The sequence below is a fragment of the Narcine bancroftii genome, chromosome 7, assembly GCF_036971445.1.
Source record: "Narcine bancroftii isolate sNarBan1 chromosome 7, sNarBan1.hap1, whole genome shotgun sequence".
NCBI classification, from domain to species: Eukaryota; Metazoa; Chordata; class Chondrichthyes; order Torpediniformes; family Narcinidae; genus Narcine; species Narcine bancroftii.
The window spans coordinates 100,473,895-100,500,637 of record NC_091475.1 but is presented as its reverse complement, the minus strand read 5'-3'; positions in this window follow the sequence as shown (position 1 = coordinate 100,500,637).

The window sequence follows — 26,743 nt, the reverse complement described above, 5'->3', positions numbered from 1 at the left end:
TTTTCCTGAGGAAACTATAGCAAGTACCAGAGGACATGTTTTGGGGAGATGTCAGGGGTAAGTGTTTTACTCAGAGAGTGGTGGTTGCTTGGAATGATTGGCCACCAAAGACTCTTAGCGAGGAACATGGATGTAAGAAAAATAGGCTATGGTGTGAGGTTGGAAAGGATTAGATTTTTGTAAAATAGCTTTATTTAAGTCGGCACAATATCATGAGTTGAAGGGCCTGTCCTGTGCTGTATGTTCTGTTTTCACCTAAGACCTTGCTCATTTTCCAGAGATTATCTTTCAGTGGATTTATTCTCTCCATTATTGCACCTTTTTTATCTTCCTATATTTCAAGAATTTATTTTGATTCTCCCTTTCCTTATCTGCCAAGGATATCTCATGTCTCCTTTTAGCTCTCCTAATTTCCTTCTTAAGTGTACTCCAAAATCCTCAAGGGATCCCAACTGCCTACACATGACATGTCTCTCTTTTATTCTGATTAAAGCCTCAATATTCCTTGTAATCCAGAGTTCCATAATGATTTCCCTTCACTCTAACATGGGCCTGAACTCTCTCCATCCCACTTTTAGATGCCACCCACTTCCAAGTCATCCTAAGAACAGCTTTGTAATCAACAATTGGTAATTCCTTCATCAGAGGGAGCATGGTGTAGAGATAGGGAATGGAGGATGGTGCATTTGTGGTGTTTCCACAATTATTTACAGCTTCAGGCAATGGTTACAACAGTGCAGTACCTGAATCTCAGATAACAGTAGTGAACTAATAATGGTGATATTCAATAATCATATCAGTGGTGAGCGCTGAAGAGCTGGCTCTGAATGGGAATGCTTTGCGGAAACTGCCAAAATGTTTGGCCTGGAAGTCAGCCTGAAGAAAACTGAGGTCCTCCATCAGCCAGCTCCCCACCATGACTACCAGCCCCCCCACATCTCCATCGGGCACACAAAACTCAAAACGGTCAACCAGTTTACCTATCTCGGCTGCACCATTTCATCAGATGCAAGGATCGACAATGAGATAGACAACAGACTCGCCAAGGCAAATAGCGCCTTTGGAAGACTGCACAAAAGAGTCTGGAAAAACAACCAACTGAAAAACCTCACAAAGATAAGCGTATACAGAGCCATTGTCATACCCACACTCCTGTTCGGCTCCGAATCATGGGTCCTCTACCGGCACCACCTACGGCTCCTAGAACGCTTCCACCAGCGTTGTCTCCGCTCCATCCTCAACATCCATTGGAGCGCTTTCATCCCTAACGTCGAAGTACTCGAGATGGCAGAGGTCGACAGCATTGAGTCCACGCTGCTGAAGATCCAGCTGCGCTGGATGGGTCACGTCTCCAGAATGGAGGACCATCGCCTTCCCAAGATCATGTTATATGGCGAGCTCTCCACTGGCCACCGTGACAGAGGTGCACCAAAGAAAAGGTACAAGGACTGCCTAAAGAAATCTCTTGGTGCCTGCCACATTGACCACCGCCAGTGGGCTGATAACGCCTCAAACCGTGCATCTTGGCGCCTCACAGTTTGGCAGGCAGCAACCTCCTTTGAAGAAGACCGCAGAGCCCACCTCACTGACAAAAGGCAAAGGAGGAAAAACCCAACACCCAACCCCAACCAACCAATTTTCCCCTGCAACCGCTGCAACCGTGTCTGCCTGTCCCGCATCGGACTTGTCAGCCACAAACGAGCCTGCAGCTGACGTGGACTTTTTACCCCCTCCATAAATCTTCGTCCGCGAAGCCAAGCCAAAGATCAGTGGTGAGTGATTATTATTCATAATAGCTTCTCACTAGTATTAAGATATAAATAATGATGCAGAGTTTGTGGTTGCATTCAGGTAGAAAATCAGTACTCCCAATCATTATTCTATAAAATGCAGAGCAATTCAATGTCTGGAAATATGATTGTGCCTTTTCATGCTGTTGCAGGCTGGGTAAGGTATTGGATTGCAATAGCTTACTCAGTGCTTAGCTTAGTTAGTGCATGCTTTACAGCAATGACTGCCTCAGCAATGCACAAGACCTGGTCCATTTCAGCTCTGTTTGATGCATTGCTAGAAGTGAATTATGTTCTGCTAAATCAATCCAAGGGAAATGGCAGCAAAGGGAGAATCACCTCTACTTAACATATTCTGTGAATCAGGTAAAACAAAAGAGACATGTCCTCTGCACAAGGAATGCCTGGAGGGGCCCTGGAGCAGAAATGAAGAGGATGTGGCAGGAGATGATTGTAAAGATAACAGCCTAGAGTGATCAAGCCCACATCTGGGAATAGTGCAGGAAGAAGTTCTCTGGTTTAATTGAACATGCAATGATTAGTACTCTTATGCCTGTACCACTACTTCATAGATGCAGTTCTGAAACTTTACAATTCTACCTCTCACATCTCACCATGTATGCTTACAATCATGCGCCCATACCCCTCTCCCACTCGTACACAACCATCCACCTCCCTCCAATATCTACAGACCATGAACATCTTCCTGCACCCGCACTCACACATGCATGCATGGATGTAAGCACACTCAAGGTCTGATTCCAGTCATATTATATTTGCTTTGTTTCATAATATTGCCTGTCCAACTAAGGTAGAGGGGCTTTTCCATTCCAAGAATCTATCAGAGCCAACCTTATCCCCCCCAATCAATTCTCACCTACCACTCTGTCCTTCATCCTATGTTGTCCTAGGCTCCTCCCCCTGCACTTTCTTCCCTCCCAGTCTTTTTATTCAGGCACTAGCCTGCATTTCACACACCTTGAAGAAGGGCTCAGTCCCAAAACATTGGTTATCTATTTCCTCCTAAGGATGCTACGAGACCTGTTGAGTTCCTCAAGCATTTCTGTGTTTTTACATTCTTTTACCCTGTCAAGTTCCAATAGCGTTTTAAGTTTCAGTGGGTTTTTAGATCATTTTTGAGTTAATATTTAATATCTCTCAACTTTTTTTTTATTTTAAAATTCAAAGAACATAAGCCCAGATTCTATTCTCTGCTCATAGAAGAAATCTCAGGAATCAGTCCAGTGAACATTCCCTGCTCTGCACTATTGCAAGTGTAGTTTTCCTTCAATATGCCTGTCTGCAATGATCCACATGCAGTTGTACCAGGATCATATATAAATGGAGAAAGATGTCTCTGCTCCTGTGCTCCCATTGCTGAAAGAGTATGAGTTTTGCTATGGTGCAATGGAATCAAGGCACAACACTAAATTCAGAGCAGCAAGAAGAGATACCACTAATATAAAAAAAAATTAAACCCTCGTTGGGCTTCTTTCTGAGCCTGTGTGTCATTGCAGAAGGGAGCCTGAAAATACTGTTCTGGAAATAGTGCTATCAGATTTTGTGATTGTGAGCATTTTGCATCAATATTAGAGAGATATCTAAGACTGCTTTAACTTTGGAGCAATGTCGCAGTCTAACTTTTAGACAAAAGGATGGGGGGGGGGCGGGGTAGGGTGGGGGGTGGGGAGGCATTGATTTCCCCAATGCAGCATCCACTGCTATTTACACTGATCTGAAGACCAGGATGTTATGTGTGACAGTGACTTTGATCTCCACATGCAGAGCATTTCAGGCATGAATGTGTGGATTAGACTCTGCTTGCACAAAGTCATTGACTGTGAAAATTTTAGCTTTTTGCTGCATTGCATTTTGGAGAGCTGGAGATAAAATTGTAGCTGCTGAACACTACTGCTGTTTGTCTGAGGATGTCAGTCATACTGCACATTATGTTGGCAAAAAAAAAACAAATGTGCACTTTAAAATCTATAACGTCATTCTGGACAATTTTCACTTTTGGTAACAGCAAGCACTCTACTTCAATAGTAACTACAAAATCCTAGCCTTCATTTTTCTTTGCTTTGAACAACTTAGACTTTCAGTAGCTGAGTGCAGTCTTACAAATTGTATTTTGTTGATTGTCAGGCTTCTATTCTCCTGATTCAATTGGCTTCTTAAGTCAAATACTGAATCTTAGTGGAACATCTCTAATTGCTTAAAATAAGCTCACAAATCATTACAGTGTCTTCTTTGAGTCTATTGGTAGAACATTTCTGCACTACAAAAATTAAATCAATAGTATCTTCCAATAATCTAGATGGAATTGAGTCCCTTGCTGATAAAATCAAGCTGAACTCTATTGTCACTAACGATCTCAAAGTAATCAAATATATCAAGAAGTAAATTTCTTGCCTTTCCAAGTCTTCGAAGAATATGTCTGAAAATGACCAGAAATATAAGACAATGCTCCAGGCACATTTGAAGGTCAAGATGTGTCATATTTCTGTAGCATGATAATCAATATGTGTACATTATCACCAGAATTTGATCTGCAATACCTTACGAGACTGTGAAATTTATTAATAAGGTAGACGGCATATCAATTCTCCGAAATACAAACAATATTTTAATGTTTCCTATTGATCTATCATTCTTTGGTGGTTTCAGAGATGAAAACATCGGATGGGCTACTTTGTCTGGTTATGTAATTATTACTTGTTCTGTTATCCTGTTCCAAATCAAGTGGTGATCAGATTCAACTGCCCTTTTCATGATGACCTTGTCAGTTCAGGATGACTTTAATAGTGTATCCACCGCACACTAATCAATGTGTAGCTGTTGGCTTCTGGAGGCACTGCTATTTCTTGACTAGCCTGCTAAAACACACACAGCATCATATAACCATAACCAGATAACCACTTAAGCACAGAACAGGCCAGTTCGGCCCTACTAGTCCATGCCGTAACAAATCCCCACCCTCCAGAGAGAGGAAAAAAAAACCCACTGAATCCCAAACAGCTCATCAAGCTCTATTGTCATTGCAAAAGTGATAACCAGGAATTTGGTTGTGATTACAGTTTGATTTTTAAGTGAGTGCATGCAAATTTTTCCATTTTCGAGAGACTCTGCATTATCAGATTGGTGGGTGTCTGGAATATGCTGCTGGGGAACGTGGTTGGAGCATAAAGAATAACAACATTTAAGAGACATCTTGGCAAGCAGGTAAAAAGGCAGGATATGGATTAATGCAGATGATGTGCAGGCATTTGTTGAATTTCGCATCATGGTTGGCAAGGCATTATAGGCTGAAGGGCCTGTTCCTGTGCTGCACTTGTTGGACTCTGGCTTTAACTTACTCTTAATTTAGTCTATGTGTAGTCTGAGTCCAGCGCGTTCTTTGAATGAAGTGATAGGAGAAGGTATTCGGTTCAACAGTCAATTTATTACACAGCACAACACAGCACAGCACAAGAATAAAACTTAACAGAGCTCTGGGTCAGTCTGTTAGTTCATAGGTCACCTGCCAGTGAGCTACTCCCCGAGACTGACCCCTATTGTCCAGTTGGCACAGTTTATATAGGTCAATCTTATCACACAGAACAAAAGTTGTTTTCCCTGCTAGATCTTTTTGCATAAGGGTTATCACAAGTCATCTCCTGTTTTGCAGATTTCTGGGGTGTAGCCTTCCCATGTTAATCCTCCAGGCCAGACTATCCTGTTGTTTAGATCTGAAATTAATTCATCCCCAGATATTTCTAATCACCATACGGTCCCTGTCTGGCCAATTTCTGCTGTTCTCTTTAACACCTCCTCGTGCCTTAATCTTCCTCCTAGACTGGTTTTCCATTCCCTTTGATTCTTGCGGGCCATTCTTTGTTCTGATCTGGCCTGTGTCTCCTGTGCTACTTCCCACCTCCTTCAGTTGAGCATTCCTCCTAAATCGTTTTATGCATATCCTCTCCCTGTATCTTGGGAGCAGCCAATTTTGTTCAGCCAACTTTGCTCCATGCTGTGACAGCCACTTAGCCACATTCCTCTTTCCCTGACTCATGCAGTACAAATAAACTTATTGATTAATCATTTATTTCATACTGTTTTAACCCCTAGATTCCAACAGTCCCCCTTTTGGTCTCATGAAAATGAGACCAACCACCAGTTAACTTATTAGATAGAGAAATCCTGGTTACATGCCAGGGTTGGCATTTCTGATCCCTTGTAATCATTACACTCTTGAGAGGGCAGTAGTGACAAATACATGCCTTGGGGTCTGGGGATGTCTCTCTGTGACAGCGCTCGTTGAATGAGGCACTGGAGGCAGGGAAGGATGCATGGGATCAGAATCAACGCCAAAACCACAAATCCAGCAACTAGCACTATAGTATGTATCCATCCCCAGTCTCCAGAGAACAAATTTCCCAGCCATGCGCTGCCCAAGGGTCGCCAGGTCTGAACCGGGACGTGAGCTAATTTGCGAATACCTGAAGAAATCTCCTTTACTGCTTGCCCATTGTCATCGATTTTTAAACAACAATAGATTCTACCATCAACAGTCCCCGGAGTCCAATATGTTCTTTAAAGGGACCCGTTCAGAAAGTTCTTAGTCCGTAGTTGCTCACAGGTTCTCAGTCGCCGCCGTACGAATCTGTTCCAGTGTCCGTGCTGGTGGGTCCGTGGCTGCACACTGACTCCAATGATACCACGTCTCGCCTTTTCCCTGTAGTCGAACCGCGTGGGACGTCCTCTCCACCCCTCGGTAGGGTCCTGTCCACCTGGGCTCCGACCACTTTCTCTTGATGACCTTTAGCAGAATCCACTCCGCGACTGAAGGTATCGGTGTTTCCCCTTCTCTGTTGGGACTTGTGACCTGTTGTGAAAAATCTGACACCAGAGCCGTTAGTTTATCATAATACAGCTTGCATCCCATTGAACTTACCTCATTCTTCGTAGTCTGACTTCCGGCTCCTGGTCCCGGGAACTGGTGCCCCGTTCGTAGTTCATATGGAGTGAATCCTGTCACAGAACTTACCGAACTCCTTATTGACATTAATGCCAGAGGCAACGCATCCACCCAATTTAGTTTGGTCCGTGCCTGTACTTTCCCGATCTTACCTTTTATTGTTTGGTTCATCCTCTCCACTATTTTCTGCCATGTTAATGCCTTCATGGGTAAACGTAACATTTGGAGCATTCAGGATCTTTTCTAGTCTCGTCTGCCTTAACGAAGTCATTGTAAATGCTGTGGAGCTCACAAATGCTACAATACTATGTGTTGTTAATACTGTCAGGCCATGTCCCATTACTATGTGTGCCACCTTTTGTAGAATCTTTGCTACTCCTGCTGCATGTCTTGTACATGGTGGGTGTCTGTCTTCCGTTGGGTCTAGTGTGATACTCCCATACATGAGCACACATCTTCCACCCCCTTTTTTCTGAAAAAGAACACCATCAATTGTGTGTGCTTTTTCAGAAACATCCAAAAAGAAAGGTAGTTATAATTTGGAATCGCCAAATCTATAGCTGTTGTAAGAGCTTGCTTCAATAGAATAAAACTCATCTCAGCCTGTGCAGTCCAATCAAGTGTAGCTCCCAGATTCCTCATCCCCTGCTCATTCACCAAAGTTCGCAGTGGATGTGTCAACTCACCATACGATGGGATAAACTGCCTACTATAACCTGACAAACCCAAAAACAAAAGCATCTCCTTTACTGTCTTTGGTTTTGGATGATGTAGTATTGCATCTGCCAAATAGGGGTGTAATCTGACAGTTCGAAGGTCATGGAATCAACCTGCTGACAAAAACCCACATCTGCTGATCCCACTGACCACAGGTTCTCAGGGAGAGAGTCTAGCATAGGGGCCGAGTCGGGGTGATCCATCTTCTCTCTACCATGAAAGCGTTCAATCTGTCTATGCTCAAGGAGGACTTGATCATGTGTCGGAGACAAAATTCTGTATGCCTGACCAGATGAGGAGAACTGCACTGTCGGTATTTGGGTGTCAGACCAGTCCCTTAGGGACTTCAAGTTCGGACACATCGGTCCCAAATCTTTTGCCTGATGAGTAGTGCCAATTTCAAGGGTGACATGAGGGATGGCCTCACCTGCCATCTCATACCATTCCAGCTGTTCAGATGTCAGTGCCACCGCAGCGGCCACTCCCTCCTTTCCTATCACTATGTAGTCCGAATTAATTTCCCATTGCCTGCCCTCTACCTCTTCATAAAAGGCATGCTGATACATTTCATCCCCATCCCTATCGTAAAAGAGGGTCATATGGGGAGGGTCCGAGGGAGGGGTATACGGGTGTAACGTCTGGATCCACGGCTTCCATTGATTATAAAGCTTTAGCAGCCCTCCCTTCTGTGGGTCCTCAGGTTGCAGCAGCCCCCAGTAAATATCAGCCCATTGTCCCTCAGACGCGGATCCTCCAGCTGCCGCCAACAACATCTGAGAACTGGAATGCAGTGTAGTTACTGAACAGTTCATAGAATATCCATTTGGAAAGGTAATCTCTATTCCGCTGGGTCCACAAAGGATCGATGCTCCGCACTTGACCAACAGGTCTCTGCCCAAGAGATTGGTAGGGCACCTGGCTGACAAAATGTATTGATGTGTAAAAGTCTGTCCTGCCACACAAGTGACTAGTGGTGTAGAGAACGGCAGATTTTCTGGTGTACCCGAGAACCCTATCAGCTGGACGCTAGAGGATGATGTTTTATCTTGAAATTCAGTGCCAGTGAGTGTTGAAAATCTGGCTCCCGTATCCACTAAAAAGGATACTTCCATGTCCATAACTTTAATCTGCAGGAAAGGGTCTGCCAACCTAGCCTGCTCGTGGGTGCTCGGGCTCCGTCACTGTGGGCAATATTGCTCCTCCTCTGTCAGCAAAGGGAATTGTCTCTTTGGAGCTAAAGCCGCATGGGGTGCCTGATGTACCGGGGGTGGCACTGACGATCTCTGGGACTGGACCCAATGCTCATTTTGTGGTGGTCCATATCCCCTTCCCCCAGTGTCCCGAGGATCCCAAGCCAGGGGGCAGTCTCTCTTCCAGTGTCCTGGCTGACCGCATACAAAACATACGGCTGGCTGCATTCGTGGAGCACCCCGACCTCTCCCTCTTACTCGGAATCCCCCCATTGGACCTCCCATTCTGGCCACATAGGTGGGACCCGGTGCCCAATATGGGGCCGGGTGCCAACTCATATTATTCCCTTGTGGTGGCTGCGTTGGCTGCTGAATCATCTGGTTTGCACCCTTTGAGGAAATCTTTTTTGCCTCGTTTGCCTTTTGCCTAGCCTCTGCCAATTGAAGCTTAAGGAGTTGCCAGACTCCGTAATTTGTTTGTCCTCCTTTTGCTTAGCCCTGTAACGTTTCAGGTGATGGGTCAAATATTTTTCCCATTGCTCACTCGAGCAGCCAGGAATATCAGGGTTATTCTCTAATGCCTCCCTAACTACGGCTGGCAGTCCACTCGTTACTGCAGCCCTAAAGAGTGTAGTCTGCAAGGGATCTGTGGCTGGGTGTACTCCTGCCTTATCAGTCCAACTCTCCCTACACTGACTCAAAAAAGTCGAGATCTCCTCATCCTCCTTTATGGAAAAGGTCAGGGACTGCATGACACCGGGGGGAACGGGGAACTTATCTCTCATTGCCCCTCCTACTGCCGTAGCATGGTTGGCAAATGGCTCAGCATCGAGGCACCTAGTGATTCCTGCGATCATTTCTACCTGCTGAATCTCCCACAGCCCAAGCTGTTTCCCCAATAATGCTCTCCAATCCCCTATGGCTATCTTATGTCCCATCGTAAATTGGCAGAACTTTCCCATCCACGCTCCACCTCCCTCAGTCGGAGGTGGCATTTTGTCCAAAATACAATTCATGTCAGTGAATGAGAAGGGTTGATACCTTTCCCCAATTTGCGGACCCTCATAAATTAGCAGCATCTGTCTATATCTTTCTGGAAGCCGTACTTCCCCCCTTTTCCGCAACGCATATCCCAAAGGGAAGCGAGGGTTCTCCTGACCCTGTCTTCTGTGTGTGATCACGCTTCCCTCTCTGCTTCTCCTAAGTACAGTAACAGCCGGATTTTTTCAAACCCTTGTGGAACCTTCCCCTGATTCTGCAGCTCTCTCCATATCTGTTCGTACCGTGCCATAGCCTGTACCTCCTCTCCCTTCGGTACTCCTCCCAGTAATTGATCCCTTGTATTTTCCCACTGTCTGTCTACAGATGGGGGAACTCCTCTGTCTTCCCCGAACTCTTGCCCTACATCCCTTATTACTCCTTCCATCTCTGTTCCGATTTTTATCCCTTTAGACCTCGTACTCCCTGGCTCTCTCAGCTGGTAGGATTTTGACACCCTGCACTCTACTTCGACCCTTTCCACGTTATTATAACCACCAGATGACCAGCAGCTCCCTGAACACAGGTGTTCCCCTTCAGGGATGATCAGAGAGAGAGAGCCAGGTGGGGGATTATGTGTCTCGTGGTTGTGTGAAGTGTCTATTGTTTGTTTTGCGGTTAGCTTGTTAGTTTCCCCCTTTGTGTGAAATGTACATTGTTTGTTTTGCGGTTAGTCTGTGGCGGCCCCGATACGGGCAGGAGCAAGGGGGAGACGGCGGCCCCAGTCCGGGCACAGGGAGAGCAGCAGCGGCCCCGGCCCCGGTCCGGGCGAAGGGTAGACGGCGGCGGCCCCGATCCGGGCAGGAGCAAGGGGGAGACGGCGGCCCCAGTCCGGGCACAGGGAGAGCAGCAGCGGCCCCGGCCCCGGTCCGGGCGAAGGGTAAACGGCGGCGGCCCCGATACGGGCAGGAGCAAGGGGGAGACGGCGGCCCCGGCCTCGGTCGAGTGAGGCAGGCGGAGGCCCCGGTCCGGACAGGGAGTGGGAGGCGGCGGCCCCAGTCCAGGCACAGGGAGAGCAGCAGCGGCCCCGGCCCCGGTCCGGGCGAAGGGTAGACGTCGGCGGCCCCGATCCGGGCAGGAGCAAGGGGGAGACGGCGGCCCCAGTCCGGGCACAGGGAGAGCAGCAGCGGCCCCGGCCCCGGTCCGGGCGAAGGGTAAACGGCGGCGGCCCCGATACGGGCAGGAGCAAGGGGGAGACGGCGGCCCCAGTCCGGGCACAGGGAGAGCAGCAGCGGCCCCGGCCCCGGTCCGGGCGAAGGGTAGACGGCGGCGGCCCCGATCCGGGCAGGAGCAAGGGGGAGACGGCGGCCCCAGTCCGGGCACAGGGAGAGCAGCAGCGGCCCCGGCCCCGGTCCGGGCGAAGGGTAAACGGCGGCGGCCCCGATACGGGCAGGAGCAAGGGGGAGACGGCGGCCCCAGTCCGGGCATAGGGAGAGCAGCAGCGGCCCCGGCCCCGGTCCGGGCGAAGGGTAGACGGCGGCGGCCCCGATCCGGGCAGGAGCAAGGGGGAGACGGCGGCCCCAGTCCGGGCACAGGGAGAGCAGCAGCGGCCCCGGCCCCGGTCCGGGCGAAGGGTAAACGGCGGCGGCCCCGATACGGGCAGGAGCAAGGGGGAGACGGCGGCCCCAGTCCGGGCACAGGGAGAGCAGCAGCGGCCCCGGCCCCGGTCCGGGCGAAGGGTAGACGGCGGCGGCCCCGATACGGGCAGGAGCAAGGGGGGGACGGCGGCCCCGGCCTCGGTCGAGTGAGGCAGGCGGAGGCCCCGGTCCGGGCAGGGAGTGGGAGGCGGTGGCCCCAGTCCAGGCACAGGGTGAACTGCGGCGGCCTCGGCCCCGGTCCGGGCAGTATGGACCGACCTAGGAGGGGAGGCAGGCCCCTCCAGCCCGGGTAAGAAACCTGCATAGGAGAAGGCCACTCCGATATAAAACCTACGACCCAAGGACCTCGCTGCCACGTCCCAGCTTGCTTGGCCACGGCACACGAACCATGGGTGTAAAGGGTGGGGCCAGTACTGCGCGCACTGCACTCCACCTAAAAGCTCCTTTGCGCAGGCCCGAGGACAGGTCCACGTCCTCCCCCTCCACGTCCTCCCCCTCCACGTCCTCCCCCTCCACGTCCTCCCCCTCCACGTCCTCCCCCTCCACGTCCTCCCCCTCCACGTCCTCCCCCTCCACGTCCTCCCCCTCCACGTCCTCCCCCTCCACGTCCTCCCCCTCCACGTCCTCCCCCTCAAAAGATGCTCACAAACTCAAGCTAGCATGCTGGAACATCAGAACCATGCTAGACAAGACTGACAGCCACCGACCTGAACGTCGGTCTGCCCTCATTGCACATGAACTCCTCAGACTTGACATCGACATAGCCGCTCTCAGTGAAGTCCGCCTGGCAGATGTAGGCAGCCTCCAAGAACGCGGCGCGGGCTACACACTCTACTGGTCTGGCAAGCCTTTGGATGAACGACGCCTATCTGGTGTAGGCTTCATGGTCAAGAGCTTCATTGCCTCCAAACTCGAAAACCTTCCGACAGGCCTCTCGGACCGAATCATGTCCATGCGACTCCCACTTCAAAACAAGCGTCACATCACCCTCATCAGTGTCTATGCTCCAACCCTCCAGGCGGAACCAGCAGAAAAGAACAAGTTCTACACCGACCTGCGCAACCTCATCCAACGTACCCCTACAGCCGACAAGGTTGTCATCCTGGGCGACTTCAACGCTCGTGTCGGCAAAGACTCAGAAACCTGGCCAGGAATCCTGGGCAAGCATGGCGTCGGCAAGTGCAACGACAATGGGCGCCTCCTGTTGGAGCTCTGCGCAGAACAGCGGCTTGTCATTACAAACACCCTTTTTCAGCAGAGGGACAGCCTTAAGACCACCTGGATGCATCCCCGATCCAAACACTGGCACCTCCTGGACTACATCCTGGTGCGAGAAAGTGACAAACAAGATGTGCTCCACACCAGGGTCATGCCTAGCGCGGAATGCCACACTGACCACCGGCTGGTTCGCTGCAAGCTCAACCTTCACTTCAAGCCAAAGCCCAGGAACAATAAAGCCCCCAGAAAGAGGTTCAATGTTGGAAAACTGCAGTCAGACGAAGCGAGAGGAAACTTCCAGGCAAACCTCAAAGCAAAGCTCGACGTTGCAACCCGCCTCACGGACCCGTCCCCTGAAACCCTCTGGGATCAGTTGAAGGCTACCATACTGCAATCCACTGAAGAGGTACTGGGCTTCTCCTCCAGGAAAAACAAGGACTGGTTTGACGAAAACAGCCAGGAAATCCAGGAGCTGCTGGCAAAGAAGCGAGCTGCCCACCAGGCTCACCTTACAAAGCTGTCCTGTCCAGAGAAGAAACAAGCCTTCCGTGGCGCATGCAGCCATCTTCAGCGCAAACTCCGGGAGATCCAAAATGAGTGGTGGACTAGCCTCGCCAAACGAACACAGCTCAGCGCGGACATTGGCGACTTCAGGGGTTTCTACGAGGCTCTAAAGGCTGTGTACGGCCCCTCACCCCAAGTCCAAAGCCCGCTGCGCAGCTCAGACGGCAAAGTCCTCCTCAGCGACAAGATCTCCATCCTCAACCGATGGTCAGAACACTTCCAATCTCTTTTCAGTACCAACCGCTCAGTCCAAGATTCCGCCCTGCTCCAGCTCCCTCAACAGCCCCTAAGGCTAGAGCTGGATGAGGTTCCCACCCTGGATGAGACATATAAGGCAATCGAACAACTGAAAAGTGGCAAAGCAGCAGGTATGGATGGAATCCCCCCAGAAGTCTGGAAGGCTGGCGGCAAAACTCTGCATGCCAAACTGCATGAGTTTTTCAAGCTTTGTTGGGACCAAGGTAGACTGCCTCAGGATCTTCGTGATGCCACCATCATCACCCTGTACAAAAACAAAGGCGAGAAATCAGACTGCTCAAACTACAGGGGAATCACGTTGCTCTCCATTGCAGGCAAAATCTTCGCTAGGATTCTACTAAATAGAATAATACCTAGTGTCGCTGAGAATATTCTCCCAGAATCACAGTGCGGCTTTCGCGCAAACAGAGGAACCACTGACATGGTCTTTGCCCTCAGACAGCTCCAAGAAAAGTGCAGAGAACAAAACAAAGGACTCTACATCACCTTTGTTGACCTCACCAAAGCCTTCGACACCGTGAGCAGGAAAGGGCTTTGGCAAATACTAGAGCGCATCGGATGTCCCCCAAAGTTCCTCAACATGATTATCCAACTGCACGAAAACCAACAAGGTCGGGTCAGATACAGCAATGAGCTCTCTGAACCCTTCTCCATTAACAATGGCGTGAAGCAAGGCTGTGTTCTCGCACCAACCCTCTTTTCAATCTTCTTCAGCATGATGCTGAACCAAGCCATGAAAGACCCCAACAATGAAGACGCTGTTTACATCCGGTACCGCACGGATGGCAGTCTCTTCAATCTGAGGCGCCTGCAAGCTCACACCAAGACACAAGAGAAACTTGTCCGTGAACTACTCTTTGCAGATGATGCCGCTTTAGTTGCCCATTCAGAGCCAGCTCTTCAGCGCTTGACGTCCTGCTTTGCGGAAACTGCCAAAATGTTTGGCCTGGAAGTCAGCCTGAAGAAAACTGAGGTCCTCCATCAGCCAGCTCCCCACCATGACTACCAGCCCCCCCACATCTCCATCGGGCACACAAAACTCAAAACGGTCAACCAGTTTACCTATCTCGGCTGCACCATTTCATCAGATGCAAGGATCGACAATGAGATAGACAACAGACTCGCCAAGGCAAATAGCGCCTTTGGAAGACTACACAAAAGAGTCTGGAAAAACAACCAACTGAAAAACCTCACAAAGATAAGCGTATACAGAGCCGTTGTCATACCCACACTCCTGTTCGGCTCCGAATCATGGGTCCTCTACCGGCACCACCTACGGCTCCTAGAACGCTTCCACCAGCGTTGTCTCCGCTCCATCCTCAACATCCATTGGAGCGCTCACACCCCTAACGTCGAGGTACTCGAGATGGCAGAGGTCGACAGCATCGAGTCCACGCTGCTGAAGATCCAGCTGCGCTGGATGGGTCACGTCTCCAGAATGGAGGACCATCGCCTTCCCAAGATCGTATTATATGGCGAGCTCTCCACTGGCCACCGTGACAGAGGTGCACCAAAGAAAAGGTACAAGGACTGCCTAAAGAAATCTCTTGGTGCCTGCCACATTGACCACCGCCAGTGGGCTGATAACGCCTCAAACCGTGCATCTTGGCGCCTCACAGTTTGGCGGGCAGCAGCCTCCTTTGAAGAAGACCGCAGAGCCCACCTCACTGACAAAAGGCAAAGGAGGAAAAACCCAACACCCAACCCCAACCAACCAATTTTCCCTTGCAACCGCTGCAATCGTGTCTGCCTGTCCCGCATCGGACTGGTCAGCCACAAACGAGCCTGCAGCTGACGTGGACTTTTTACCCCCTCCATAAATCTTCGTCCGCGAAGCCAAGCCAAAGAAAAGAAAAAAAAGTCTGTGTACACTGATGCCTCACTGTGTGACTGCCTATCCCCACTGTGTTTCCCTGATCCGTATTCTAAATACCTTGCCTCTATGCCCTCTCTACCCTGTAAAACAGTACAATCTGTAACCTCTGCTACCCCTTTTTCAGAAGTACTTAAAACATCGAGAGTAATACAGTGATATACACAGCAACAATACCAGTGTGCATGAAAAAACAGTTAAATGCCGAACACCTTATACAGATACTTATTACTATTATGGTACACGATTCTTAAACAAATACTTATTACACACTATAGAAACAAATAACTATAACACAATACACCTTATACAGATACTTATTATACACTACTATGGTACACGATTCTTAAACAAATACTTATTACACACTATAGAAACAAATAACTATAACACAATACACCTTATACAGATACTTATTATACACTACTATGGTACACGATTCTTAAAAAAATACTTATTACACACTATAGAAACAAATAACTATCACCCCATACACCTTATACTACTTGGCCAAGTGTCTAAATCTACCTCTCGAGATTGCTACGAAGGGACTCCAACCCCGTTCTACTAGGGGGACTCCAACCCCCTTTTTTCTACAGGGGACTCCAACCCCGTTCTACTAGGGGGACTCCAACCCCCTTTTTTGTGCAGGGGACTCTAACCCCCGCTCCTTACGGGGGACTCTAACCCCCGTTTCTTGCAGGGGACTCTAACCCCTGAAGCTTTTATTCTTTGGCTTTAACTAGGACTTTTGCAGAGTAGTGACAACACACAATTTTATTGTTGCCAATAGCAGAACTTTGTTTAAACAGGCGTCTGCTTACCTCCCTTTGTTGAATGGCCATTTGTTGTTATCACCACACCACAATCGACCGGTGTTTCGTATCTTTTTCTTCCGTCACTTCTCCATCTTCATCACGTCGGGGTCACCAAATTGTTGGACTCTGGCTTTAACTTACTCTTAATTTAGTCTATGTGTAGTCTGAGTCCAGCGCGTTCTTTGAATGAAGTGATAGGAGAAGGTATTCGGTTCAACAGTCAATTTATTACACAGCACAACACAGCACAGCACAAGAATAAAACTTAACAGAGCTCTGGGTCAGTCTGTTAGTTCATAGGTCACCTGCCAGTGAGCTACTCCCCGAGACTGACCCCTATTGTCCAGTTGGCACAGTTTATATAGGTCAATCTTATCACACAGAACAAAAGTTGTTTTCCCTGCTAGATCTTTTTGCATAAGGGTTATCACAAGTCATCTCCTGTTTTGCAGATTTCTGGGGTGTAGCCTTCCCATGTTAATCCTCCAGGCCAGACTATCCTGTTGTTTAGATCTGAAATTAATTCATCCCCAGATATTTCTAATCACCATACGGTCCCTGTCTGGCCAATTTCTGCTGTTCTCTTTAACACCTCCTCGTGCCTTAATCTTCCTCCTAGACTGGTTTTCCATTCCCTTTGATTCTTGCGGGCCATTCTTTGTTCTGATCTGGCCTGTGTCTCCTGTGCTACTTCCCACCTCCTTCAGTTGAGCATTCCTCCTAAATCGTTTTATGCATATCCTCTCCCTGTATCTTGGGAGCAGCCAATTTTGTTCAGCCAACTTTGCTCCATGCTGTGACAGCCACTTAACCACATTCCTCTTTCCCTGACTCATGCAGTACAAATAAACTTATTGATTAATCATTTATTTCATACTGTTTTAACCCCTAGATTCCAACACACTCCTCTGTTCTGTTGGCCACGTGCTATTTTTAGATGTCTGGATTGGCTATCTAAGACAACTGAGTAATTATTTACATAACCATATTAGCATCATCAGATCAGCCATGATCTCATTGAATGGTGGAGCAAGTTTGACGGGCCATCTGACCTACTCCTGCTCCTATTTCTTAACATAAATAAATGGTCATGTACATAACCAAATTTAGGTCCCCTTCAGTCAATTGGCTTGAACTCTATAGGGCCAAATGTTTGTGTGTGGCGTAGAAAACAGATCACCAAAATGGCAAACAAAGTGCAGCGAATTATTCCTCAGTGCCTCCTGCACATATATCTGTGCTTTTCAAACCCCCCCACTTCCACTGATTGACCAGGTAAGCAGTTCTGAATTCATCTTCTGATGTGGGTGAAGTTTTTCTGGCAATATGAGCTGCAGTGACAGATCAACCTGTTGAAATGAGGCACAAGGTCCTGCTTTGATTTGTGTTTGTCTCTCCTGCAATGACTTGGCAGCAATGATTCAGGGCCAAGGTACAGGCCAAGAAGAACATTAAGTAGAAAAAAAAAGAGCCCACAACACTTTACGGACTATTTGTGTGGACATTCATAATCGCTGATGCTTTGCTGAGCCATATATTTGTGTGCATGTATGCAGGATCTTGTGGCTAAGTTCAAATAAATCAAGTTCATTGAGACTGTGAGAAAAGAGAATATTCATGTGGGACCAACTGAACAGTTCTTTTATAGAGCTGAAGAAAACACAATGAGTGACTTTTTTTGCTGGATGAGTCAAGGTGTTAATCATCCATTAAAGTGCACATTGGTTTTTATTTTATTGTATCATGAACAAAAGTTTCCCATCTCTACATTTCACTCTAGGAGGACCTCCATCTCACTGGTTCCAGTTATCAAGGGAAAGATTCAGCTGTGCCTTCTCAGAAGAAATGAATAACATCCTCCCATTTCTTGTAACGTGCCTATAGCCTAAAAACATGGTCATGCAATTCAATACTTGTACATGCCACATGTTTGGATTCTATCTACAATTAATTTTGGGGTCTGGTCTCTTATTGCAGTAAGTTGTCCACTTGGTATTCTTTCATTGTTCCCTGGTCTCTCCTCAAAGCCCTGATCTTTCTCTGACTCCACTGATTTACTTGGTTTCTCTCCAATATTGACCCACTGCAATTTTAACACTCCCCTCTCATCTCCAATGTGCAGGAGTTGACAGAGACAAGGCCTGATATTCTACTTATGGAAGGGCAATTTGCCAAATCAATTACTCCCAACACTTCTAATTTGTTTCCCCAGAGATACACAGTCAAATTGTACATTACTTCATATTTCAAAATGTTGGTGATTCATAGAAGCTTTGTAACAGCCCTGATTTACCCCAGTTTACAGCAAATAAAGAATGCATTCACTCAGTTCTTTCAGTACACAAAGGAGCTGACCTGCTTTACTCACTGCAATCACAACATTGCATTCTTCAACTCCCCAAACCCAGCCAAACCCCTCTGACCTTCACATTGGCTCACTGCCACACGGATGATCCTGACCTTCTCACTCTCCTCCTCCTGTGTCTGAGATCCTTTACCTGTATGCTGACTGTTTAACTAGCCTGCGCATGCGCACTATTACTCCCGCATGTCCCTTCACTTCTGACATCAGCGGCAATCAGCACCACTCCCGATGCAGCTAAATATACGGCTGTGACAGCCTCAGTTTGAACTAACTATAATTATTTTTTCAACAACAACCCTTTTTGAAATGTCACAGATACATGAAAGGGTATCCTATCTCTCTGAATTATCAAAGAGAAGATACTCTGCCAACACTGATATTGCCTGGTGGGCTATTAATCATCATTAAACATATGAGGCACAAATGTGGTCTCATTATTTTATGTAGATCTAATATTGCATGAAACTTCTTCTTAGCCTCCATCAATCGTGATTGATCATGGGTATTGTGTCTCTTGTAGTCACTGGTTTGTTTAATAGTTTCATGAATCACAAATGATAGAAGTGTGTAAGCAACGCATCCATACAACTTGGCCGCATGGCTAATGTAGTGCCTAGGACATAACCATGTTAGTCATCCTGGTTAATAGGTAAATTGGGCATATGTGTGTAATTGGGCAGTGCAGGATCATGGGCCAGAAGGCCCTGTTACTCTACTGTATCTCTAAATTTAAAAAAAATTAAATATATTAACATGCCTTTTTAACTGATGATGCTAATTAACGTGTGGTGATATGTAATTACGCCACAAGGTCACCTGTCTAGCCTTCCAGGTTTGTCTTGCAGAGAGACCATATAACCGTTTTCAGCACGGAAACAGGCCATGTCGGCCCTTCAAGTCCGTACCGGTTCACTTGAACAACTCCACTAGCTCCTCCGCAAACTCCTGAGGAAGTAGAGGCTTTCTTCATGATGCCATTGGTGTGTTGGTTCCAGGAAATCTAGGAGGATCATGTGGTTTTGCAAGCAGAGAGAGTCAAACAGGCTTTCTCTCAGAGAGCAAAGACCTCTTAGTGTACATATTAGTTTATTAAAGCTGTCTTGTACTCACACTGCTGTTGTGGTTATTGTCAGTACAACATGTACTTGAGGTTTATTTCCATTTATTTGCAACACCACTTACAGACAACAGTGGATGAATTTTTCACCCCCGCCCCACTTCCCCATTATGACTGCTTTGCTTTTGTTAGTTGGGTAAATGATGATTATTCTCTTCCTTTATGGGAGAGAATCCAATTCCTTTTTTCTTGTTTTGTTAATGGCACTCAAGTATAACTGGCCAGCTCATGCTGCTATGTTGCATATTTTTAAGTGCTGTCCTTTGGTCTTCAGTTTTCATGAACTGAGCCCAGTACCAAGAATTCCAATTATGTTCTTCCTGCCACTACTCTTCTTCAGTTGCATCTCTGAGATTTGACTTCATCGTTGAAGATGTTCTGATCATCTCTGTCAATGTACTGATTATGTAGTGATTTTCATGGGTCAACTGTGTTGTTAAACTTGTTTAAAATGCCAAGCTGTAATTACTGCAATTGGGAATCATCTAATTATCAATGGCAGTACTGTATGTCAGCCTCTGACATTTCAGAATTTGCATAATTTTAGTCCTGGTAGAAAGTAAAGGAATACATCACCACCTAATTGTCTGGACAAACCTGATGGCTCAAATCAGCTTATCATTCTCTTAATTTCTTTCTCTTTTTCCAAATATTTTCCATCAGCTCATGAGACATTGCCTCATTCACTCCTACAAGATACTCATTGGACGAAGTCATTCATTCTGTCAAGATCTATTCACTTTAAGTGAGTCAAGGGTGATTTCTATTTGTTTTGAATCCACAGTCCCAAAAGTTAAAACCTCCTGCTGTGCGCCTCTAAGAAAGGTCAAATTATACTCACCCCACACTCTTATGTTTAATTATTAATATAAAGAACTTTGGAATCACAGTCATTTTAATGCTCACCATAATTGAGTTTGATAGGTTTACCAACAAAACGTTATGATCATTCATCTCCGTGAATTGTCACCTTGTCGTGGTGGAGAAACTTGTGTGGTCCTGTGACCCAACGAGTGATGCTGTCTGGAGGTATGCTCCTGGTACGGTCACCATGGTGGTAAGGTCAAGGTTGAGGTCCCTGACAAAGTAAAATCCATACAAGTCCTCAATGGTGGAACAAGTGGATAAAGTTACTCTGAACTCAATGGCTGTGAAAACTGATGAAGGCTGCAACAAATCCATCAGATCTAATCATCATGGTTTTTATGCCATTGGAAATATTTGGTTGATTTGTGAAGTATCATGTGTTTCATGGTGTACAACACCAAGTACACGTTTAACAAATATATGCACAGGTGTCTTCATTCTGTGGATCAATGGACGAAGCCCATCATCCTTGACTACAAGGGACAGCCACAATGATGATCGAATACTCTTGCTTTGATTCATCATTAGAAATGTCTTCTCAGTGGCCATTCCTGCTCCATATGTTTAACCATACCAGATCTTTACAAAAGTTTCACCATTGCAATCAAATCACTACATATTATTCTTCTGAAGAAAATAAAAAAGAACATATTATGCAATCTCATAATCTATACATTAACCATGAGAATCCAATATCATGATTTGTTTGAGATGTTTGCGAGGCACAATTGGTGTAGTGATTAGTGCAAAGCCTTTACAGCACCAGCAATCAGGACTGGGGTTCAAATCCCGCACTACCTGTATCTTCCAGTTTTCCCTGGGGGCTCAGGTTTCCTCCCATTGTTCGAAATGTACTGGAGATGTAGGTTAATTGGGTGTAAATTGCATAGACTCATGGGGCAAAATGGCTAAAATGGTCTGTTATTGTGCTGTTCGTCTAAATTTAAAAAAAAAATTGATGTCTTTTCTGCCTTCCAACTTGCCACTCCCAGGAAATGGAAAGCAAACATCACTTTCTCCGATATCACTCCTGATTTTGGATACTTCTGGCAGGAACCGCATTTAGTTGGCATCCTCACTGCTCTTGAACTGAATTCTACTTTTGAGGACTACTACAAACCAATTAGATTGAAGAGTGTTTGGAGACATATAATGACAGACTCGTATTTCTTCCTGAACTTTTAACAGGTCTCACCAGAATGCAGACCATGCATTTAGCTATGAGAGACATAAAAATAGGAAGATGAGCAAATGATGAGAAGTTGAAGGGACCCAGCAGGTCAGGCAGCATTCATGGGGAGAAATGTCAACATTTCACTTCAGATCCTTTTTATCAAAACTCAGTAGAGGATCCCAACCTGAAATGTTGACTGTCCATTTTTTTTCTCCAAGGATGCCTCCTAACCTCCCTTCAGCTTTCCATGCATTCAGTTTTTCCCATTTTCATTCATTTTTTTTTAAATTATGCATCAGACTCATTCTGTAATGTTTACTTGCATTGCTGTGTCATATTAACATGCATTTTTATACACCATGGTTCATTTTGAACATTTTCTAATTTCTATTATAATGGTTAATAAAATTAATTGACATATCTATTGTCAACATTGACATATGATAGTTTAAATGATCAGAAAAAAAGTTGATTGGTTAAACTAACAATCCATTTTACTAATTCAATACCCACAGCCTCTTGTTTGCAAATAAATGCCTTCAGGCTCACCTTGCAAAGCCGTCCTGGCCAGAGAAGAAACAAGCCTTCCGTCACGCATGCAGCCATCTTCAGCAAGTGGTGGACTAGCCTCGCCAAGCAAACCCAGCTCAGTGCAGACATTGGCGACTTCAGGGGTTTTTATGAGGCTCTAAAGACTGTGTACGGCCCCTCACCCCAAGTCCAAAGCCCGCTGCGCAGCTCTGACGGCAAAGTCCTCCTCAGCGACAAGATCTCCATCCTCAACCAATGGTCAGAACATTTCCAATCTCTTTTCAGTGCCAACCGCTCAGTCCAAGAATTTGCCCTGCTCCAGCTCCCTCAACAGCCCTTAAGGCTAGAGCTGGATGAGGTCCTCACCCGGGAAGAGACATATAAGGCAATTGAACAACTGAAAAGTGGCAAAGCAGCAGGTATGGTTGGAATCCCCCCCAGAGGTCTGGAAGGCTGGCGGCAAAACTCTGCATGCCAAACTGCATGAGTTTTTCAAGCTCTGCTGGAACCAAGGAAAGCTGCCTCAGGACCTTCGTGATGCCATCATCATCACCCTGTACATAAACAAAGGCGAGAAATCAGACTGCTCAAACTGCAGGGGAATCACGCTGCTCTCAATTGAAGGCAAAATCTTCACTAGGATTCTCCTAAATAGAATAATACCTAGTGTCGCCGAAAATGTTCTCCCAGAATCACAGTGCGGCTTTCGCGCAGAGGAACTACCGACACGGTCTTTGCCCTCAGACAGCTCCAAGAAAAGTGCAGAGAACAAAACAAAGGACTCTACATCACCTTTGTTGACCTCACCAAAGCCTTCGACATCATGAGCAGGAAAGGGCTTTGGCAAATACTAGAGCACCTCGCATGCCCCCCTAAGTTCCTCAACATGGTAATCCAGCTGCAGGAAAACCAACAAGGTTGGGTCAGATACAGCAATGAGCTTTCTGAACCCTTTTCCATTAACAATGGCGTGAAGCAAGGCTGTGTTCTCGCACCAACCCTCTTTTCAATCTTCTTCGGCATGATGCTGAAACAAGCCATGAAAAGACCTCAACAATGAAGATGCTGTTTACATCCGGTATCGCATGGATGGCAGTCTCTTCAATCTGAGGTGCCTGCAAGCTCACATCAAGACACAAGAGCAACTTGTCCGTGAACTACTCTTTGCAGACGATGCCACTTTAGTTGCCCATTCAGAGCCAGCTCTTCAGCGCTTGACGTCCTGTTTTGCTGAAACTGCCAAAATGTTTGGCCTGGAAGTCAGCCTGAAGAAAACTGAGGTCCTCCATCAGCCAGCTCCCCACCATGACTACCAGCCTCCCCCCCCACATCTACAACGGGCGCACAAAACTCAAAACGGTCAACCAGTTTACCTATCTCGGCTGCACCATTTCATCGGATGCAAGGATCGACAACGAGATAGGCAACAGAATCGCCAAGGCAAATAGTGCCTTTGGAAGTCTGGAAAAACAACCAACTGAAAAACCTCTCAAAGATTAGCATATACAGAGCCGTTGTCATACCCACACTCCTGTTCGGCTCCAAATCATGGGTCCTCTACCGGCATCATCTACGGCTCCTAGAATCCTTCCACCAGTGTTGTCTCCGCTCCATCCTCAACATTCATTGGAGCGATTTCATCTCCAGCATCGAAGTACTCGGGATGGCAGAGGCTGACAGCATCGAATCCATGCTGTTGAAGATCCAACTGCGCTGGATAGGTCACGTCTCCAGAATGGAGGACCATCGCCTTCCCAAGATCGTGTTATATGGCGAGCTCTCCACTGGCCACCGTGACAGAGGTGCACCAAAGAAAAGGTACAAGGACTGCCTAAAGAAATCTCTTGTTGCCTGCCACATTGACCACCGCCAGTTGGCTGATATCGCCTCAAACCGTGCATCTTGGCACCTCACAGTTCGACGGGCAGCAACCTCCTTTGAAGAAGACCGCAGAGCCCACCTCACTGACAAAAGACAAAGGAGGAAAAACCCAACACCCAACCCCAACCAACGAATTTTCCCCTGCAACCGCGTCTGCCTGTCCCGCATCGGACTTGTCAGCCACAAACGAGCCTGCAGCTGACGTCGACATTACCCCTCCATTAATCTTCGTCCACGAAGCCAAGCCAAAGAATCTTCAGAATGGTTACAGAGCTCCTTCAGTCCCTAAAACATTTTTTTTTTAAATTAACTACCAATATCAATTGCTAGAAATATCCTAAAGTGTGATAACTAAAACCAAGTCACCTATGCAGTTTAGTACATCATTTTGTGTTTAAAAATAAAAGATCAACCTCATTTGTCTATATGGAGCTAGGTTAGAAATCATTTGCTGAGATGCAATGATTTAAGTTAAGGTTTGTTGTTTATAAGTTTACCAGTGATTTTTATATAGATAGAGAGAGAGAGAGAGAGATGGGTTGTCTCTTCTATTGGGATTCTATTCCTTTCTTTCTATCCCTCAGTCTTCACTTCATCTGTTCCCTGGACTGGTGGTTCCATTGCAGGATATCTGAAATGTTATCTTTCTTCAGAAAATGTGGCTTCCCCCCTACTGCCAATAACTCAGCCCTCACCAGCATTTTTTACGTCCCAAAAATCTCCTGTGGCACCTTTCCCTCCCCCACCCCACCCTGGATGCAACAAAAAAAAGGTTCCCCTTGTCCTTACATATCCTCAGAAGGAATGAGTATTAATCATGCACCATCTTGGCTATTCTTCACAACAATTCATTATATGAAATAAATACAGGCAATTTTCTTTAAAATGCTTTCACAGAAAACTGGAAGACAGATTTAGACTGTTATCTGCTTTGATTGCAATCAATGTCACTTATCCTCAAATATTGACAAGACACCTGGTTTCTTTCAAGATTTCTCAAGGGGCCCACTTTTGTATTCAATCCTTTCAACCTACTGTCAATTGGCTGCTGATTTGAGTAACATTTGAAAATTGTCTTTAGGATCCCAGATGGAATGCTGTTGCAAATGCCATTGATCTGTGAGAACAAGGCAAAGGTATTGATTTTAATACAAAAAATGTTCGTCAAGAAACTAGTCAGTCAGTTTTGACAATAGTTCAGATTTTTTTTAACCTTTTTAGATGGTGAATGGATAAGTACAAGGAATATTTGGTGTTATCTTTTTGGCATTCATATATGATTGCCTTCCAATTGAGAGCTGAGATCTTAAATTTATTATGACAAAGGAAGTACCATATTTTCACGCCTCTCAATCCTTGCTTCCTCAGGATATCTGATTGATAATCAAAGATGCACTCCCTTAATGGCAAATCCATCCACAACTAGGTCTACTGGTCGTCAGCAGAAACTGATAATATTTTTCTCCCCGTCGATTTGGTCTGTTGGATATTTCTACATTTTTTAAATTTCAGATTTCCTCAGCTTCTGCAGTACTTTTGCCTCTCTATCCACCACGTCAAATCCTTGGATCATCTTAAACATATCAATTAGATTGCACCATAATCTTCTAAAATTTCATGCAGTCTGATTAAAAAGAATCAGAAACACTAAATCAGAAATTTTACATTTAAATTTCAATTTAGACAAACAGCGCAGTAACAGGCCCTTCCAGCCCATCAGCAGCCCAAATAGACAATTAACCAACAAATCTTGTACATTTTTGGCGGGTGAGAGGAAACTGGAGTACTCTGAAGGAATTTATACAGACACAGGGAGAAAATGCAAACTCCTTACAGACAGTGCTGGATTCAAATGTAGGTTGCAGGTGCTGTAATAGTGTTGTACAAGCCGCTACACTAACGGTTCTGCCCTAGAATGTCAAAGTTAAGACAGTTAAAAAGATTTCTGTGAAATTGGCATCTAACTGAATAAAAAAATTGAAAATATCTCACCTCATTAACTTCTCCTTCAGCTCATCCCACATTCTCCAAGTCAAGGTTGTAGTCATGCAGCATTGGAAGCTTCCCAGCTTTGCCTATAGTTGATGTGTGAAGCAATTCATTGCTCTAACTTACATGGGCAAGGCACCTCAACTCTTCCTCACATTGAGGACTACATTGATGCTGTCTCCTGCACCCTTGATCAATTTTATCCAACTTCCATGGTGACATCAATTCAGCTTAGTCCATCTCTGGTAACTCTCTCCCCTCACTCGTTCTCTAAATTTTAGAAGATAGCCTTTATAAACACATCGCTCCCACAGTAACTTTGACAATCCCCATTCCTGACTTCTAAGAGGATTCTATCCCTTTCCTTCTACCCCTCAGTCTTCACTTCATCCGTTCCCAGGACAGGTGGTTCCATTGCAGGACATCTGAAATGTTATCTTTCTTCAGAAAATGTGGCTTCCCCCCTACTGCCAATAACTCAGCCCTCACCAGCATTTTTATATCCCAAAAATATCCTGTGGCACCTTTCCCTCCCCAACCCCAACCTGGATGCAACAAAAAAAGGTTCCCCTTGTCCTTATCTACTGCCCCAACATTCTTTATATGCAACATATTATCCTCCAGAATTTCTGCAATTATAACGTAATCCCAGCACCAGACACATCTCCTCCTTTCCACTTTCCATGGGGATTGCACCTCCCTATGATCAAGACTCCCTCATCACATCATTCCTTTCCATCAATTAACCTTTTTGTACCTACCAATATGACCGCAAGAAATGCTACACTTACACCTGCA